We start from the raw sequence: 17,749 nt of genomic DNA on the forward strand, positions 1-17,749 counted from the left end.
ACTCCTCTAATGTGACTGAACACCAGCACCTGATGGTGCTTGTGGGACCCTGGCCATGACAACACTCCCCAGCCTGTGCATTTGCTTTTCTCTCTTTTGGGGTTTCTGCCCTTAATGGTGGGCTCATATAATTTTAACAATATCTGCTTCTTGGGTGCTTCTTAAAGGGCCACTGCTCTTCATTAATGGACCGTGCAAGAAATCACCTTTAATTGCGCTGAGAGGTTTTTTTTTATTTTTATACCCCCTTTTTCAAAAAATGAAAAATGCTAATAAAGAGATGCAGTCTTCGAAAACACACTTAAACAATAGTCTCACACCGTACCCACTCCACTGTGATATAAGGCCCTTATTCAAAGTGCTTTCCAGACGTTTGCCTTGCATTAGGGGACAATTTGCAAGATGAAAGCCGCCTTGGTCACCGTTAATGTGAAAAATGCATCTCTCTGTTTTTGATGTGAACGACGTCTGCTTTTGTTCTCCTTTGATTGCGACAGGAGGTCATCCAGGAAACTGCTGGCCTTCTGGGCCTTCTGTCTCGTATGAAAAACTCCCGAGACTCAGCCACTGGCATTCTCTGAAAACTTCTGGAGGGTTTTGTTTTCGGCTGATTGTTCGAACCTACAATGAGCCTACAATGTTAGTTCCACAGCATGCATGGCATAGTGAGAAGTTATCGCTCAAATGCATCTGCAACAATATTCAACAGAGGTCTGCATTCAATCCATATTAGTCCATAACCTTTCTGGACAAATTTTTATTTAATCTAGACCACAGTAAGGATACAATTCTGTAGAACTATCTCCAGTACTAAGTGGGACTAGGTCCAGTCCAAGGTGGAAGTGTAGTATAATAGGCCTATTTCACAAGATGGCGACCAAAACCGGATGTAGGGATACTTTGTTTCCGGTTACCGTTGCTACGGACGCAAGTCCATTTCTGACAGCGAAAAATTGAGCCTAAACAGCGACGTGTTCTCACAGTCCCTGATAGCTCTGCCAACGTTCACTGTCCAATGTTATCCACTTTGTCGAAGCATTGCCAGTGAACGTTAAGCGGTCTAAACTGGACAAGGGCTATAAATTCTTTTTTGAGAAGTTTATATTCGGTTATGAAGGTAAGTATAACGTTAGCTCTGGTTCACCAGAAAGCTAAATAGCTAGCTTGCTAACCACATCAAGTTAGCCGATTAAAGAGATGTTTCACTTCGACATAAATTCTTTTCTGGAGGCGACTCCATTGTGTTTTCGTAGCGTGAAGCAGCATCTGCTGTCCGTTAACAGCGTCTCTGTTCCTCTCGGTTGTCCCGAAAATGAATGAATAGGGAGCCTGACAACTGTGAGGAAAAGCGATTCTGTTAACGTTGACGGTCAACAGGGGAGGCAAATACTATGTAAGTACAATGTTAGGCTCCACAAAATTACTTATTATACCGAAGTGAAATATCTCTGAATTAAGTTTTGTACTACCGTTACTATTTTGTGACATGTTGTTTGTGCTGTACTTGTTCTAATAAAGATTTATATTGCTTGTCAGATCGCCTGTGTAATGGTGTTCAGTTCACTACCGAGCTGTTTGTTTTCATCGCTGATAAAAACTACCCACACATTTTTAAATCAGCTGATATATCTTAAAGGAGTACCATGGTGATTTTCACACTTTCTCGGTTGTATGTGCTATTTGCACAAGAGGCATTGAAGAAACACAATGAGCAAAGTATTAAATATGTCCGTTCTGTATTTTTGGAGAAATATGCGTTTTAAATTCATCGTCCTATTTTCAACCGGTTGAGAAAGTTGTCATTTTTCTGCGTCACAAATACAATAACCACTCCCATTTCCCGTAAAGAAATCTGACAGGACACAGCGTCCTGCTGTTCAGAAAATGCTAATATTTGACTAACGTTAGGTTCACTTAAATTAGTGCCTTTAGATTATTTCTGGTTATATTCATTTAGCTAGCTAGCTACCGTTAGCTAGCTAGGATGTTTGCTTTCATAAGGCAATGGTAAATGGTAAATGGACTGCATTTATATAGCGCTTTTATCCAAAGCGCTTTACAATTGATGCCTCTCATTCGCCAGAGCAGTTAGGGGTTAGGTGTCTTGCTCAAGGACACTTTGACATGCCCAGGGCGGGGTTTGAACCGGCAACCCTCCGACTGCCAGACAATCGGTCTTACCTCCTGAGCTATGTCGCCCCAATGTTATCGATAACGTTAGCTTGCTAGCTAGCTTTTATGAGGACGTTATAGTTGTGCTTTTATCTTAATTTGGCTAGCTAGATAGCAAAAATTATAATTGGATATAAGTCAACGTCCTTACCTTAGCTATCTGTCGATACTTGATATACTACTAAGCTAGCTAGCTTGTGGAAATTCAGTCTCCCAAAGAGAGCGCGTATCATGGGGGTAGCTATGGTAACGGGGCACGGTCTGTCAATCATAGCTAACTGACAGTTCTCATTACCACGCCCAGACGGTTCGGGTGAATTTTTATAGTGGGAAATTTAGGCTTAGAAAAATACGTTTTAAAGTACATTGAAATCACTGAAGAATAAAAAAAAATATGCACATTTGTTTTGTTGTTGCCTAAAGACAACTGGGAAGTGTCACGTTCTACCACCATGGTACTCCTTTAAGTAGGCTTGTCGCGATGTCCGTCAATACATTTTGTAATTACAATTAACAACTAAAATAAACGTGCATCTGCAGTTTCAACATTGAATATCCAAATATGTACTTGCTAACAAGCTAGCTGGCTAAAACGTAATTTGGTAATCATAACATAACATATAGCTCGCTAACTGATTTCATGACATTCCAAGTTCCAGCGCACACCAAACTACGGAGGAAGAGGTCTGCATGCTATTTCGCCGAGGCTCTCAACCAGGCGAACGTTTCCTTGCTCCTGTTTACAACCTGAGACACTTCTCCAAACCGCGCAAAGAGTACAGATGAGCTGCTTAAACTCTGAATAACTCGCGAAGTCGGTGTTTGAGGTGCTTGGATAAGTTAGCTAGCTAGATGCGTTTCCCCTTTCAGTTTAAAATGAGCAATGACAGTGTTTCCAAACGTGTTTTTGACAATGTTGTCTTGATTATATAACCAAGGGCAAAGTATTCATACACATGAATTATTATTTTTTTGTTTCTCAAAGAGTGGTAGGGCCTATGTTTGGTGGAACTGTCATGGCAGGCGCACTGCCGCTAGCCATCTTTACCTGTTGCAACATGAATTGTTTTCGTGTTTTTAGCCGTTCTCAAGCAGGCCAACTCAGACTAGAGTGCGGTACGAAAATGGAAAAAAATAGAACGGTTACAATTACTAGGCCTGTTTGATTTTGATTTGACAGTGAATTATATATTTTTGTATATTTAATATTTTTTATTATTTTATATCTTTAACAGTAGGCAATACAGCTACTTAGCCAACCTCAACACCAACTCGCATTATTCAAATAGTATAAGCAGCTCACCTGTACTCTTTGCGCGGTTTGGAGAATTGCCTCAGGTTGTAAACAGGAGCAGGGAAACGTTCGCCTGGTTGAGAGCCTCGGCGAAATAGCGTGCAGACCTCTTCCTCCGTAGTTTGGTGTGCGCTGGAGCTTGCCATTGAGCCATAACACGGTATTCTGTCGCATGCTGCAGCAAGGGTTTCTATGAAACTCTCGCTGGTTAAGAGATTATTTTCTGTTTCTCTAGCTCTTTGGGCCATTCCCTGTGAAATTTGGTGCCCCTACTTGAAAGGTCCTAATACCAAGAAAATAAGGACCCCTTAATGAAGTCCGAATTATTGCCTCATTCAAATTTTAATTATTTAACGTTTTTGTTTGCTTATCCTTGATTGTACTGTCAAATTTTACTGATGCTAATGTTAAACTTGTTTTTCTCACTCAGTAGCCCATGAAGAAAAAAAAAAGAAATTATTCAAAAAGTAAAAACGGCTGTCTTGTGATATGCCTGATTATAAACCGAGTTATATATATATTCGGAATCGAAGTTATATATTCGGAATTGAAGTTATATATTCGGAATTGAAGTTATATATTCGGAAATTGAATTTTATATATTCGGGAATTGTACTTATATATCCAGAATTGAATTTATATATTCAGAAATTGAATTTATATATTCAGAATTGTAATTTATATATTCAGAATTGAAGTTATATATTCGGAAATTGAATTTTATATATTCGGGAATTGTACTTATATATCCAGAATTGAATTTATATATTCAAAATTGTAATTTATATATTCAGAATTGAAGTTATATATTCGGAAATTGAATTTATATATTCGGGAATTGTACTTATATATCCAGAATTGAATTTATATATTCAGAAATTGTAATTTATATATTCAGAATTGAAGTTATATATTCGGAAATTGAATTTTATATATTCGGGAATTGTACTTATATATCCAGAATTGAATTTATATATTCAAAATTGTAATTTATATATTCAGAATTGAAGTTATATATTCGGAAATTGAATTTATATATTCGGGAATTGTACTTATATATCCAGAATTGAATTTATATATTCAGAAATTGAATTTATATATTCAGAATTGTAATTTATATATTCAGAATTGAAGTTATATTAAAATATACCACCACTGTGTATATTTCATTCTAACCTCCCCCCCTTTCATGACACTCGTTACATGCTCCACCATGCCAGCACTTTTTGGTAATTTGTATTTGTCCTAATATTGTAGCTTGTTCTTCTGCCGAGTTGGCTTGGCAGAGGTTAGGTCAGAATAGTGTTCACTGTGTGAACTAAACTGTGTTCTTGGCTAGAAATAGCTGTAGAAAATAAGCATTGTATCTTATTGAACCTGTGTTTTGTAGTTGTCCATGACCACAAAATGCACTTTTGTACGTCGCTTTGGATAAAAGCATCTGCCAAATAAGTGTAAAGTAAATGTACTATAATCGCTGTATGGAGTAGTCCCTGAGCTGCCAGACATTTAACCTCAGGGGCATAGCATACAATTCCGCTTTTCTGTTGTTGCTCTGCGCTTTTAACCTCAATGACGTCATGCAACCGCCAGTCTCATAAATGGACAAAGAGTTCTCCGTTCACTTCGTATGTCATAAAGGCAGAGAGAGAGAGAGCACACTCAAGTAAGTCACCGTTGAAAATTTCTGCTGAGCCCAGCATTTGACTCTTAGATTTACCCAGCAGCAGCAACGCCTTTCCAGCTGTCTCCAGCGTACCTGTGAGAACAGGTAAGAGGTGTTTAACCGCTAGATTGCTCCGGTGGGTGACGGTGCGTTCCGCATTTTCCTCTCCGAAATGTTCTCACAATTTAACGTGTGAGATTATTTCTGTCCCAGTGACAAAGAATGGGTGAAGTGGGAAACCGTTCAGACAAAGGTCAAAACGAAATATGCATCAGAACTAAATATGCATTATGCATTGAAAACTGACCTTATTTGCCTGTTGTTTTGACAAATTCGGTATATCCAGAGAACAGCGTTCACTTATCTTTTCTAAGCATCTGAAATGTATTCGGTTTAATGCATTCACAAATTCACAAAGATTATCCACGGTCCCCCAGCTAATGTCTTAAGCTTTCTTTAAAAAATCTCCTGAAAATCTCAGGCAGTGTGAAATATTTGGCTTAAAAAAAAAAAAATTCTTCTGGGAGTTTCAAAATCTGCGGCCTTTGTAAGTGGAATGGAATATCCCATTTGCATTCAAATACTGCACTGATATCAGCTTTATTATTTATTATTGATGATATTGTGTGCATGTCGTTTTTGAAAACAAAATTGTTCAGCAAAAATATCAGCTTGTAAATAACCGAATGAATGTGTCTATCACTGCCTGTATCGCATATATATCTGTGATAGAGACACATCCACTGTGATGCTATTTGCATTTTGGGTTTGATGGTACAAAACATCTGAAATCAGGTGGAAAATTTAAATTGAACAAAAAACTGTGCTGTGAATACAACACACAGCATTTGCAACTCAGACGCAAGACATTAAAAACTGGAAGGGTATTGTGAGAGCTGCATGTAAATGAAATCATTGAATTTTCAGATGTGGAACAAAAAAAAAAATAAAACAGCAAAAGCTTGGACATCACACAGAATGAATAGCAATAAAAATGGGAAATAAAAGAAATATATAGCAAAGGTGATTTGAATGAGAACTCAATGTCAAGATAAAGGGTAGTCGAAATTTTGCTTACTACAAATCGAAGGAGCCAGTATTAGCAATGAGGCTAATGAGTTATTCGACCTAAGAACCACGTAAGGCCTGCTTTTTGCCGCATGAATTACTGTGTCAGTGTCGCTGGCGACACCCTCGCAGAATTTTAAGAGTGAGACTTCTCGAAGGCGAATGGCGGAATGAAGAAACCAGCTTCCCGCCATCCGTCTGCACTGCCATCCAGCATCCAGACTCGTTTTTTTATCCCCCCCCCGGTCGTCTGCAGCCACGTCCTTCTGCTTCCAGCGCGATACGTGTTCACGGCGCCTGCGGTCACAGCCCCCACCCCCCTCCCCCGATAAGCCCCCTCTCGCTTTCCCCAGCGCCTCGGCCAATCAAATCACTGTTCTGACGGAGGGGTCCACACAGACAAGCCCCTCCCGCTGTACCGCCGCTACCTCGTTTTCAGCCATTTAAAACCACATTTCAGACACGTTTATTACTCATGTTTTAAAATATTTACATTTTCCCATTGAAGCTGTGCTTACTGTTTCTCTCTGTGTGGAAAACACATTCTAAAGAGGACAGTGCACAATGAGGTAACAGTCATATGGCTTTTTACACAGCTATAAAGTTTTTTTTTTTTGAGCATTTATTTGCATTAAACAAGGTGTCTTGTACATTACAGTATTTGTCTGTTCTGAGTACTTTTAGGTGTTCTGTCTATTCACCAAGAAAATCAGACACATTCCAGCTAACCAGTTTGGGTATACAGAACATTCCTGGTATGATAAACATTCCATTTATCGGATTTTATCCAGATCCCCTGAACATTGTGTCTGAGTCACACCGCGTTCAACAAATCTGGCATTTCAGTACTTGTAAAGCACACTTTAAAAAAAATCTATTGACACCTTTGCTCCATAATTCTTCTTTCATGACTAAACGATAACCATGAGGGAATGTTTCCGGTATGTCTGTCTGTGACATGCCTGTAAGGCCTCCCTGTGATCCAGCCAGAACTTGTTTGGAATACAATAAATACGTTCTAAGACTGTTCGGGGAATATTATTGTCGTAGCGTTATCTCATAACCAAACAGGAACGTAACCACGAGGCTCCCTGACGCGCTCGCAGTGTTTCGCGGTGGCTTCTTAATGAACGGTGCGTTCCCTCGCGCAGACGTCGACTCCCCGGGTTCTGACTGAATCCTGCGCCGCGAATCAAATCTCTGCATTGCCGACGTCACGCAGGACTGACAGACGGCCGACGGTGCGAAAATCTGGTTGCTTTGTCGGGGCTGCTGCGGTGCATGGTGTAACTGCAGAAATATACTGTATACGTGCTGAAAGTAAAATCATGTGAACCACACTCTCTGTAGTTTTTCCAGTCTCTCTGAAGCCCATTGATTGAGAGAAAAAGGATCCGTGAGACTGGATGGTGAGACCAATTGTTATTTGCAGAAGGCTTCGGTGCCTTCCCTTAGATTTGATTGGATGATACCTCGCTGCCTGTTGTACAGAAATCGGTCTCAAAGCTACTTTCTTTGTGAGCATTTATTCGTTTATTTATTTTGTGATTGTTCCTGATTTCGAAATCATGCATCAAGCATCCTGTATGACCAACTATATACAGATTTACTGGGCGTAGTACATTACCATATTAGGAAAACAAACAGATAAGTAAATAAAATAGATAAAGTATATTGTGACATACGCATCACATTGCATGCCAGAAATACCTTTAAAAACAGTTTCACAGTTTCACAACAGCGACAGCAGCTGGCTGCATTACTGCAGGTTACCCCAGTAATGAAGAACCGATTCAGGAGGAAACCTGGGGGCTCGGTACTGTTGTCAGGTTTTATATCTATATTAAGGGTGTTAATGTGGCCATTCCATACCGTGTAGTAAAACATAATAATAAGGATAGTACGTTGGAATATGATGGAAATGTTGAAGCTTAATAAATAATTCACAACTATTTTACTTCCTTAGCAAGTACATCATTGATTTTTGGATCAAATTTAATAAATGTGTCTAAATATGATCCTTAGAAGGGGGCCAGAGTTTCTAGATTGACAAATCTAATACAAAATTGTGGCATTATGTGGAGTTTCTTCAATATGCCCACTCTAGCCAAATATATTCCAGTTATTTACTCATATTTATTCATTTTGATTATCCATAAACTTTGTTTTCAAAGCAGTTATTAAAAAAATATACTTTTGTTAAATATTTATAGCTGCGCTTTAATCAGAAACGTTTCCCTGATTATGAATTAGAAAGCATAGTTAGATTAGATATTGAATTATCGTTTGATTATGAATGTCAGATTACTAAATCATGGTGTTATTGGCTATGGTCTGACAATAGGCATACAAATAGCACACACATTCTCTCTCAATATACTTTATTTTCATTTATATTACAGTGTTATTAATATGCTTTATTAGCAATAACTGCAGCCTAATTTAAAGCATAATTATGTGCCTGAAGTAGACTCTTTTCCTGGGTCTTGTGCACCTAATGAACTCAAACGGCTGTCTTCTTGCCTTCCTCTATAAGGCCAGGTATGGCATTTACTCAAAAGCTTGTGACTTTTCTTTCATTTTCTTAATCAACCCTCCTAATAAAGGGACTGTAATCCTTGTGAGATCTATGCAGGATTGATTATGCACACAGTGAAGTTACATAATGTGTTTATTACAACTGCCATAATCAAAAATAATGACACATTTCCCCAAAGTGTTTGACTCATTTTAATAGGACCAAATTTGGGTGAGAAGTTTATAAGTACTGTGACACACCATCTCATTTGTAATCCTCTCTACTTATGAGGGAACGATTCAAATTAAAATACATTTTCCTCTGCATAGTTTGTCATTTTTCAGAAACAATCACATACAAATTACAATAAATACGAGAAGTAATAACTTGCTTTTGGCTTGACATAATGTATTTGCATTTAATGTCATACAAATTTACATTATTTTTACATAATCACTCCCACCCGTACAATGCATGCAGATGGATAGTCTATTGGATTAATTGCTTGGCAGCGTGTGCAGTGATTATGAATTGCCATGCTTTCCAATTGCTGTAGTGTGATTTATGGATTTACACACCACATGGCTTTACATGTGGCCCCGCAAACTCCCATATTTGAAAAATAATCATGAACTTCTGGCTCTGAAATCTGTATTTGTACAGACATGGACATGTAATTCGCCCAGAGATCTCCTCGCGTTTCCCCAGTTGAATATTTGCCATTATTATCACAGAATGATGTACCTCCCTAGAGACAGCCAATCAGTCATGTAAGGAGTTCAATGACCTTTCTGCTTTACCCTTGAATGACACATCCCCTGAGTGACATTAGTTCATTTCTGTAACAGCGCCCCTTTTGGTCAGATTGAGCGTCTACAGACTCCCTGTGTCGCCCAGAAAAACAGCTGTGCAGCTCAGCCAATAGACTGTAGACTCAGACAAAGAGACTGACCATGCCATGCGCACAGTGAATGCTTCAATGTGCTCTCTGGAATTGGTAGAAGACATTGCAATAATGGCAGGGATCTAAGAAGAATACACAGGGTGTTCCAAACTAGAAAATAAAGTTTAAAAAAAATATATATATATTTGGATAACTTCATTGAGAGCCCTTTTCCCCATCCAATAATTGTTCCTCCTCAGATGCTTTGAAATTAAATGAAGCTGCTTAATAATTCAGATTGGCTCAATTAAAAATAATGGAGACGCAGCATAATTAGGAATGCAATGCTGGGATGTGAGCACAAAAGTGATGAATATTGACTTTGCGGTTGTCTGTGACCTTCAGCGATGCTCAGAAATGCTCTAATCCTGCAGGGCGCTAAGTTGTTAAGGGATGTGTGCCCACAGTGAGTAAAAAAAAAAGACCAAAAAAAAAACCTCTTTAAGGCATTTTAAAAGACCTTTTTTTTTTTCCAAGTAACGTTCCCCCCTCTGGGACTCATCCAGCACATCCATTCTGGGGGGATGCACTGCCTAGGCACACAAAGTGAGTGATAACAACGCCTTCACAAGCACAACTTGGGGAGGCCATTTTAGTGATTTCTAGCCTTCAGCACACCAAGGCATCCCCGAACCCCGTGTAATCATCAAACCCAACCTGTCTTCCGGGAAACGTCCACGTGCCAGACACCAGACCGTATCCGCACCAGTGGCTGTTAAACAGAAACAGCGGTGCTTTCACATTCCAGATGGTCATTTAAGATGCTAACGCGAAACTTATACAGGGATGGCGACCGCTCGACCCCCCCCCACCCCTTGAGTGTCCGTCCCCTGAGGAAGACCCACGGCGGTCTGGCGGTTTGGCGGAAGCTGGGGGGGGGGGGTGGCGATTTCACACGGCCTAACGCCCAGAGACGAGGGCTTTCCCTCTTCCTGAAAATCCATTTCACTGGAGATGTGCTTTTCCCGCTTCACACCACCCCGCCAAGTTAATGAAAAAAAAAGGAAAAAAAGAAGAAATCCAAAGATTGGCTCCCCGGGCGATTCCACGGTGGAGCCGAGCCCATTAAAAAAATAAAAAAAGGGAGAAGAGGATTGGACAGGAGGCTCAGGGATGGAGTTGGGAGGTCAGGCCCTATCCTGCCCACTTATTGGAGGAGTCTTCTCGCCTCCGAAGGTTGGTCCCCCAAAAAACCGTGGCCCTTTGATGGCGTTCCTTTGCATTCGGAACGCGATTATCCAGGGGGTACGCATCCCTCCATCTCACTGCCCCCCCAACCCCCCCCCCCAACCCCCACCCCCAGTTTGTATTTTTAGCACCTCCCTCTGCCTCCGTTGCCACACTGTTCGTTTACTAATCCTCCCTTCCTTATTTTGTCTTAATCCCCTTCTGCAAAGAGCCTGTGTTTCCCTCCACCTGCTCTGTGCAAACAGGTTTCCCCGCCTTCAATTCTATGGTACTCGCGCGCAGTTAGCGGCTCGGAAGGTGAGCGAGATAAGAGCGCTCTTTATTTGGCAGTTTCTATTTATTTTTTTTCTTCCCGGAGAGCCCCGGAGCCTCATCAATATGCGGCGCGGCCGGCGCGGGAAGATTTCGATAAGATTATGAAGCGCGAGCGCCATTGAAGTGCTTACTGTAGAAAAAGCCTGTTACTGAATCGACCGCGCGTTCTTTGTGTTTCTGCGATTCCGCGGGCGATTCGCCTCGCTGCCGGGGACGGGAACCCGCGGCGTTCGTTCGTTCGGCCTGCTAGGAGGAGCGCTCCGAGAGGGTACCTCTAAAGATGAAGGCATCCTCTTCATCATGAAGGCTTAGCTTAAATGACCGATTATGAAAGGTGTCTATGAATGTATCGTGGGGGACAAATGTCTTCAGTATTGGTAAATGGTAAATGGACTGCATTTATATAGCGCTTCTATCCAAAGCGCTTTACAATTGATGCCTCTCATTCACCAGAGCAGTTGGGGTTAGGGGTTAGGTGTCTTGCTCAAGGACATTTCGACACACCCAGGGCGGGGTTTGAACCGGCAACCCTCCGACTGCCAGACAATCGGTCTTACCTCCTGAGCAATGTCGCCCCTATGCCGCCCCAGTGTTCCAGAATGATCGGGTCCACTTTAGACTGGCAGCAGTCCGTGTCCTGGGATAAATCCAGTCACGTGCACGCTGATAATTGGAATTATCATGGGTTAGACTCAAGTGTGTGACAAAGACTGATCTAAGGGGTAAAATTTGTTAACAAGCATGTGAGCGCACATGAAGGTACATAATAATAATAATAATAATAATAATAGTAATAATAGCTTGTCCAGTGAAATGGCACGGTGGAGCAGTGGGTAGCACCTCATAGCAAGATCTTGGGTTTTTCCCTAGGCCTTTCTGTGCGAAGTTTGCATGTTCTCCCCGTGTCCACATGGGTTTCTTCCCCACAGTCCAAAGACATGCAGGTTGGCTAATTGGACACTCTAAATTGCCCACAGGTAAGAGTGTGTGAGTGAATGGTGTGTGTGCCTGGTGATAGATTGCAGACGGTTCCAGGGTGTATTATTGCCTCTTGCCCAACGCAAACAGGGATAGACTCCAGAACACCTTGTGACCCTGATTGGGAATACGCGGCTCTAGATAATGGATGGATTGTCCACTTTATGGAGTGATCCGACAGTCCGGCAGTTCGACAGAGAAGACAGGCATTAGGCAGTAAACCCTCGTATGTGCGTTGAGTCTGAGACGCATGTTCTCACTCATGTTATACTGCGTGGCTATTAAATTATGTGTGCGCCACCATAGCCACTGCGTTTGGAAAGAGGTCAGCCGCCATTTTGGCTCTGTCCTCACGGAATCACACCTAAGGCAGAGTGCTCCTGCTAGCACGGCACTGCGTGCTTCTGTCTGACTGCGGTTTGTCCGTTTTTCAACGCTTTAAATAAAGCACCGTGCATTAGGCTTAAGAGCGACCCTGCTGCGGTCTTAAAATAAGCAACGAGATTTTCACCAGTCACGGTTACTGTTACTATTTTTTTATTTTTTATTTGGAACATCGATTATTCAATAGGTGCTATTCAGAGCAACAAGATTATATTGTACATGAATACGCATTCGTGGCATTTTTCCCAAATGTTGTTTTTTTTTATTTTTTTTATTTATTTAGTGGGCTGTCAAACAATTTTTTTTTTTCCTTCTGCGATAAACTCCCATTATTATGGCATTGTAAGAACATTATGTGGGATCAGGGCTGGCACGGAGTGAGTTTTGGGGGGGGAACGGCTTTCATGTCGGAGCTGTTCGGCGTTGCACTTTGATGATCGGAGAAAGCCTTGGCCCCCGCTTGCCGTCCCTCAGCCCCTTGTGAAAGTCACACCGATTCCCCGCCGTGACTTTGAGCTCATAATACGAACACCTAGGGGCGGAAAAGCACGTCTGCACGGGAGGAGGAGCCGGCCGAGGAAACGTGTCCGGGGGCAGCCGTTTGATCAGGGAGCATCTGTTATGTGCTTTGACAAGGCGTAGAATTAGCAATAACACCCTTCCTGTCCTCTCTCTCCCTCTCTCTCTCTCTCTCTCCGGCAGGGCAGATGTGCCCAAACTGGCGTGTGATCACCGTATCTTTTCCCATTTCTGTGGCCCGAAAAAAATGTTTTTTTTTTTTGAATGAACCTAAAAATTCTCAGTTGAAGAAAGTCTAAAATATATAAGGTGGAGCAAATTGCAGTAAACTTTCAGGTTTAACCAATGAATCTTTTTTTTTTTTCCAGTGCATCACCATCGGTATGATGCCACTACACTCTAAAATACCCAGTTTGGTCCAGAGCAGGACCAAAAGTTTTCTGTTAAGAGTTGAATTAACACTGCTAGAGCTGAACACTGGACATTTACTGTGTATGATCTCAGAATCATAAGCAGATAAAAGGACTTCTTCTGCCTGCATATTTTGTGCTGCATTTTGTATAAACAAATTGCACGTGTTCCTGACATACATAGAATAAATCTATAAGCACTGAATTTAATAGGACTGTTTTTTTTTATTTATTTTTTTTACTCGCGTCAGTATATGGTCTTAAGGGTATTACGATAAACAAGTAAACAAAGTACAGCCTCTAAACTGAGCAGCATTACCAGTCCAAACCATGATTTATCAGATATTAAGTTCTCTCGATTGCTTTCGTGTTCTGGCACATACCTCCATTAAGTGGGACATATCAGATCTGTATCTGTGCTTTTCATATCGAAACTCCTCAGCCTCCATGTTGGCTGTGTTGACAGAGGGATGATCGAGGTGGTCTTAAGCACTTTCCATTTTATGAATCCAATCACTGCCCTGCTGTGTTCTTCTGTCGTTACTGTGCTATAAAACTGGGGCTGATATAATGGTTGTGAGCTAGCTAATGTATTACCATTAATGCGCTAATGCGAATGCCGATATTTCCCAGAATGCCTAACACAAGTTTGGGGGGGAAAAAAAAAGCATTACCTGCCAAAGAATCCCAAACTTGTCTTGGAGACAAATGGGTGTGCAGTTAATTCCTAAAAAATCAGAATGTGCTGATGCAGCTTTCAGATACGCTTCTTCTCACTTAGCCCGCCTGCTAACTGTTCCAGTGCTGAACGAGATCCAAGTACGTCCTGCAAGTTATTTTTATTTTAATTTAAATGCGCGTCGAGATCTCAGTGGAACGTGATTTTAGATTCATTAGCAATTTAATTAATAATTGAAACGTTTATGTAGGTGAAAAACACTGTGTAATTATTGTCATTGACAAGAGATAATTTTTTCACAGTGGAAAACAACAGTAACGCCAGAGAAGAACTTTCTCACTACGTATGAATATGACACCAAACAAACATGTCTGTAAACGATTCTGCTCAACGGTTGAGCAGCCTTTTTGCGCTGTATGTAAATGACGGGAATGCAAATGAACGAGCTCTTCCTGTAGCGTGGAATCCTGGGATAGGCGGAGAGTGTCATTGCGGCAGATGATCAGCTGCCGTTCCCACAGCTGTCAATCACAGACCTTCCTGTCTCTTTCCTCACATTTCATTACCCATTTTCCCACCCCTTTTTTTGTGGATCAAGGAACTCCAAATGTCAGTGATTTTTATCACGTTTTCCCGAACCCCTGCAAACGGACGTTTAAAGACGTGGGCAGCGCTTTGTCACCTTTCCAACCCGGGCTCGTCGGTGGCTTCATGCACACGCAGCACATTTTTATCCTCAGCTACAAATTCTACAGCAGCCTCTCTCTCTCTCTCCTTCTCTCTCCACTCTCTCTCTTTCTCTCTCCTTCTCTCCCCTCCCTCTCTCTTTCTCTCTCCTTCTCTCCCCTCCCTCTCTCTCTCTTTCCTCCTCGTCTCTCTTCCCTCTCTCACTCCTCCCTCTCTTTCATCCCCCTCTTTGTCTGTCTCTTCCACCTCCTCTTTGTCTCACTTAACCTGTGTCTCATTTTCTCTCTGTCTCACACCTATACGTGCGTCTCTCACTCAGTCTCGCGCTCTCTTCCCCTGTCTGTACATCCCCGCGTTTTCCACATTCCTTCATTGAGAGTACAGTAAGCACAGTCCACGCAGCTCAGAAAATAATCAGCCTCTGTCCGCTTAGATTTATGAAGGGGGAGGGGTGAAAGCCTGCAAAATTAAAACCAAAGAGGATCGCAGCGACGAAAAAGTTTATTCCGAGCGAAACCGTTAAAAACGTTTTTTTTATTACCCACGCCGTCGCCGCCGAGGAAACCACCTGCTGAGCGTTTAACGGTCCCTCGCCGTTTTTTTTGTTGTTTTTTTTTCTTTTCCCCGGCTCAGCAACACGCCCGGAAATCCAGCGAGCGCTCGTTCTCATTTGCGGCGGTTGCGGGACATGAAAGGAGCGCCTGATGAGTGGGGGGGGGGCACAGCGGGGGGGGGGGCGCTCCGCTCTCCATGTAGCCACGCGGAGACAGCAAAGCCCTTTAATCTTCCCACCGGCCCTCGCCGCGCGCATACGCGAATCGCATCGCATCGCATTCCGCATTCCGCGTGCTCAATCTCTCTCTCTCCAGCCCCAAAAAAACCCCTAGCGGGGGGGGTAAGGCGGGAAAAAAGTGACGTGCGCTAAATAAATTACTGGGATCGGCGAGACCGTCCCAAGCAGAGGCCGAAGGGATTGGGGTTATGGCGGTAAAGCGTTCTAATGCTCTCACCAGCACCCAAGGAGTTAAAATCGGATCCTTCCCCTGAGCCAGTGGAGCCTAAACTTTCTGAGCCCTCAACCAGCTAATGTGGCCCATCCTATTACATGTATAATCAATGCTTTCAACATGTGCCAAAACAATTGCATATGCAGTATACTGTATACTGTATATCCCTCTTGATGGATATATATGTATGTGTAATACATATTATAATATTATATACATATATATATATATATTATATAATCGTACAAATGCTAATTACTGATTAATTAAAGCCTACTGACTGACAGTATACAACTAAGTACAAATGATTAATAAATGGTTTGTAAGCTACTTGTTGATGGCTTATGAATGCTTTATTACGGATGCTTGTTATAAAGCGATACCAATCTACCTGCCTGTTCTGCTCAACTGTCATTGTTATCTGATCAGGACTGAGACGCACTGAAGCGGGGGCAGAGCTGCTGAACAGGTGAAGGCTGATGACCGCATTACACTGGCATTGCTTTAGAATATATCCCAGTGCATAAATGGATGCGATGTAAATGCTATGTAAAAAAGTTGTGTGAGTCACTCTGGATAAGAGCGCCTGCTAAATGCCTGTAATGTGATTAAAGACCAGCGATCCGATATTTTCCCTCCCAGGCGGATCCTCCGGGTGTTTCCACACCCCCAGCCTCAGCAGCTGTCTCGCCGGTGGCGTGGAGGTCGAGGAAGGAGGGTTGGTACGCTCTACCAAAGAAGAAGAAAAGAGGTGTTTGTGTTTCCTCAGATCTCAGCTCCGCACGTGAATTCTGGCCTGAAACGGCGGTCCGACAGCAGAATGCATACTAGCCTACTTTTTAAAAGGGTCAGGAGACAAAGTGAGCACTCATTAAATAGGCCATAGAGCTGATGGGTTAGAAGACTCCATGAGGATTCTCTGGATTAATAAGTTAAAGGGCAGAGTTTAATGGTAGTGGAGGTGAGTTATGTTTCAGAGGAAATGTGTGCTAATCTCAGCTCTCCCAAACGGACTGAGGCAATCTTATAGGCCAGACTCAGTACTCAGGCTTGTATATGATTGGCCATTTCAAATTGGGAAGAAAATATTGTTTTTATTTATTATTTTTAGACATCTACTGTAGCACATCATTAAGGCCTTATGTCATGAAATGTACAGTGCAACAGTAAATTAACTTGATCGGTTTTTATATTTTATAGTTCATCATTTATTTTACTTTGCTTTCACTGCTGGAGTACATAGGATGCCTGTTGGACTCATTCATATTGAAGAGTTTACACTGCAATTTCTTTCCAGGCTCACTCTCTGTACCACAGGAAATCTTCATTACATGACTGCTGAGATCTAGCAAGACGGTTAAATATCGTACATCCCTTGTTTCTTCCTGATTGGTTTAAAAACAAGCACGAAACCTTCCAGACCCATGGCTCACCTGTACTAACTATATAGCTAGCTAGCTATGGCATGTCCTCACCACTGTAACGTGATTTGTTGTCCTCCGTGTGTCCATACATCTGTATTGGTGGTTGTAGCTGTGTGTCCTTAGCTCCTACTCATGTGTGCATGATGGCATCAGTACGCGCTAACTAGGTTAAGTAAAGTAGGCGATCCGTACGCGCTAACTAGGTTAACCAATGTAGGCGAAACGCTAACATGTTAGGGTTAGCTAAAGTAACGTTAGGCGATAAAGCTGTGCTTAAAAATCTCGTGCCGTACCACCTACGCATGCACCACCTGTGCATCCGTGAGTGAGTGAGTGAGTGAGTGAGTGAGTGAGTGACCACAATTTGCCACGCATAGCCCACGGCGGCAGTCCTGCCTGCGCGCCATGGGAAAAACACAGAACAAAGTCACACGTAGTATCTTATTAAAAGGATCTCATTTTAAACACATACGACAACCTGAAGGCTGCGTTTGAGC

This window comes from Anguilla rostrata, chromosome 5 (genome assembly GCF_018555375.3).
Source record: "Anguilla rostrata isolate EN2019 chromosome 5, ASM1855537v3, whole genome shotgun sequence".
Lineage (NCBI taxonomy): Eukaryota > Metazoa > Chordata > Actinopteri > Anguilliformes > Anguillidae > Anguilla > Anguilla rostrata.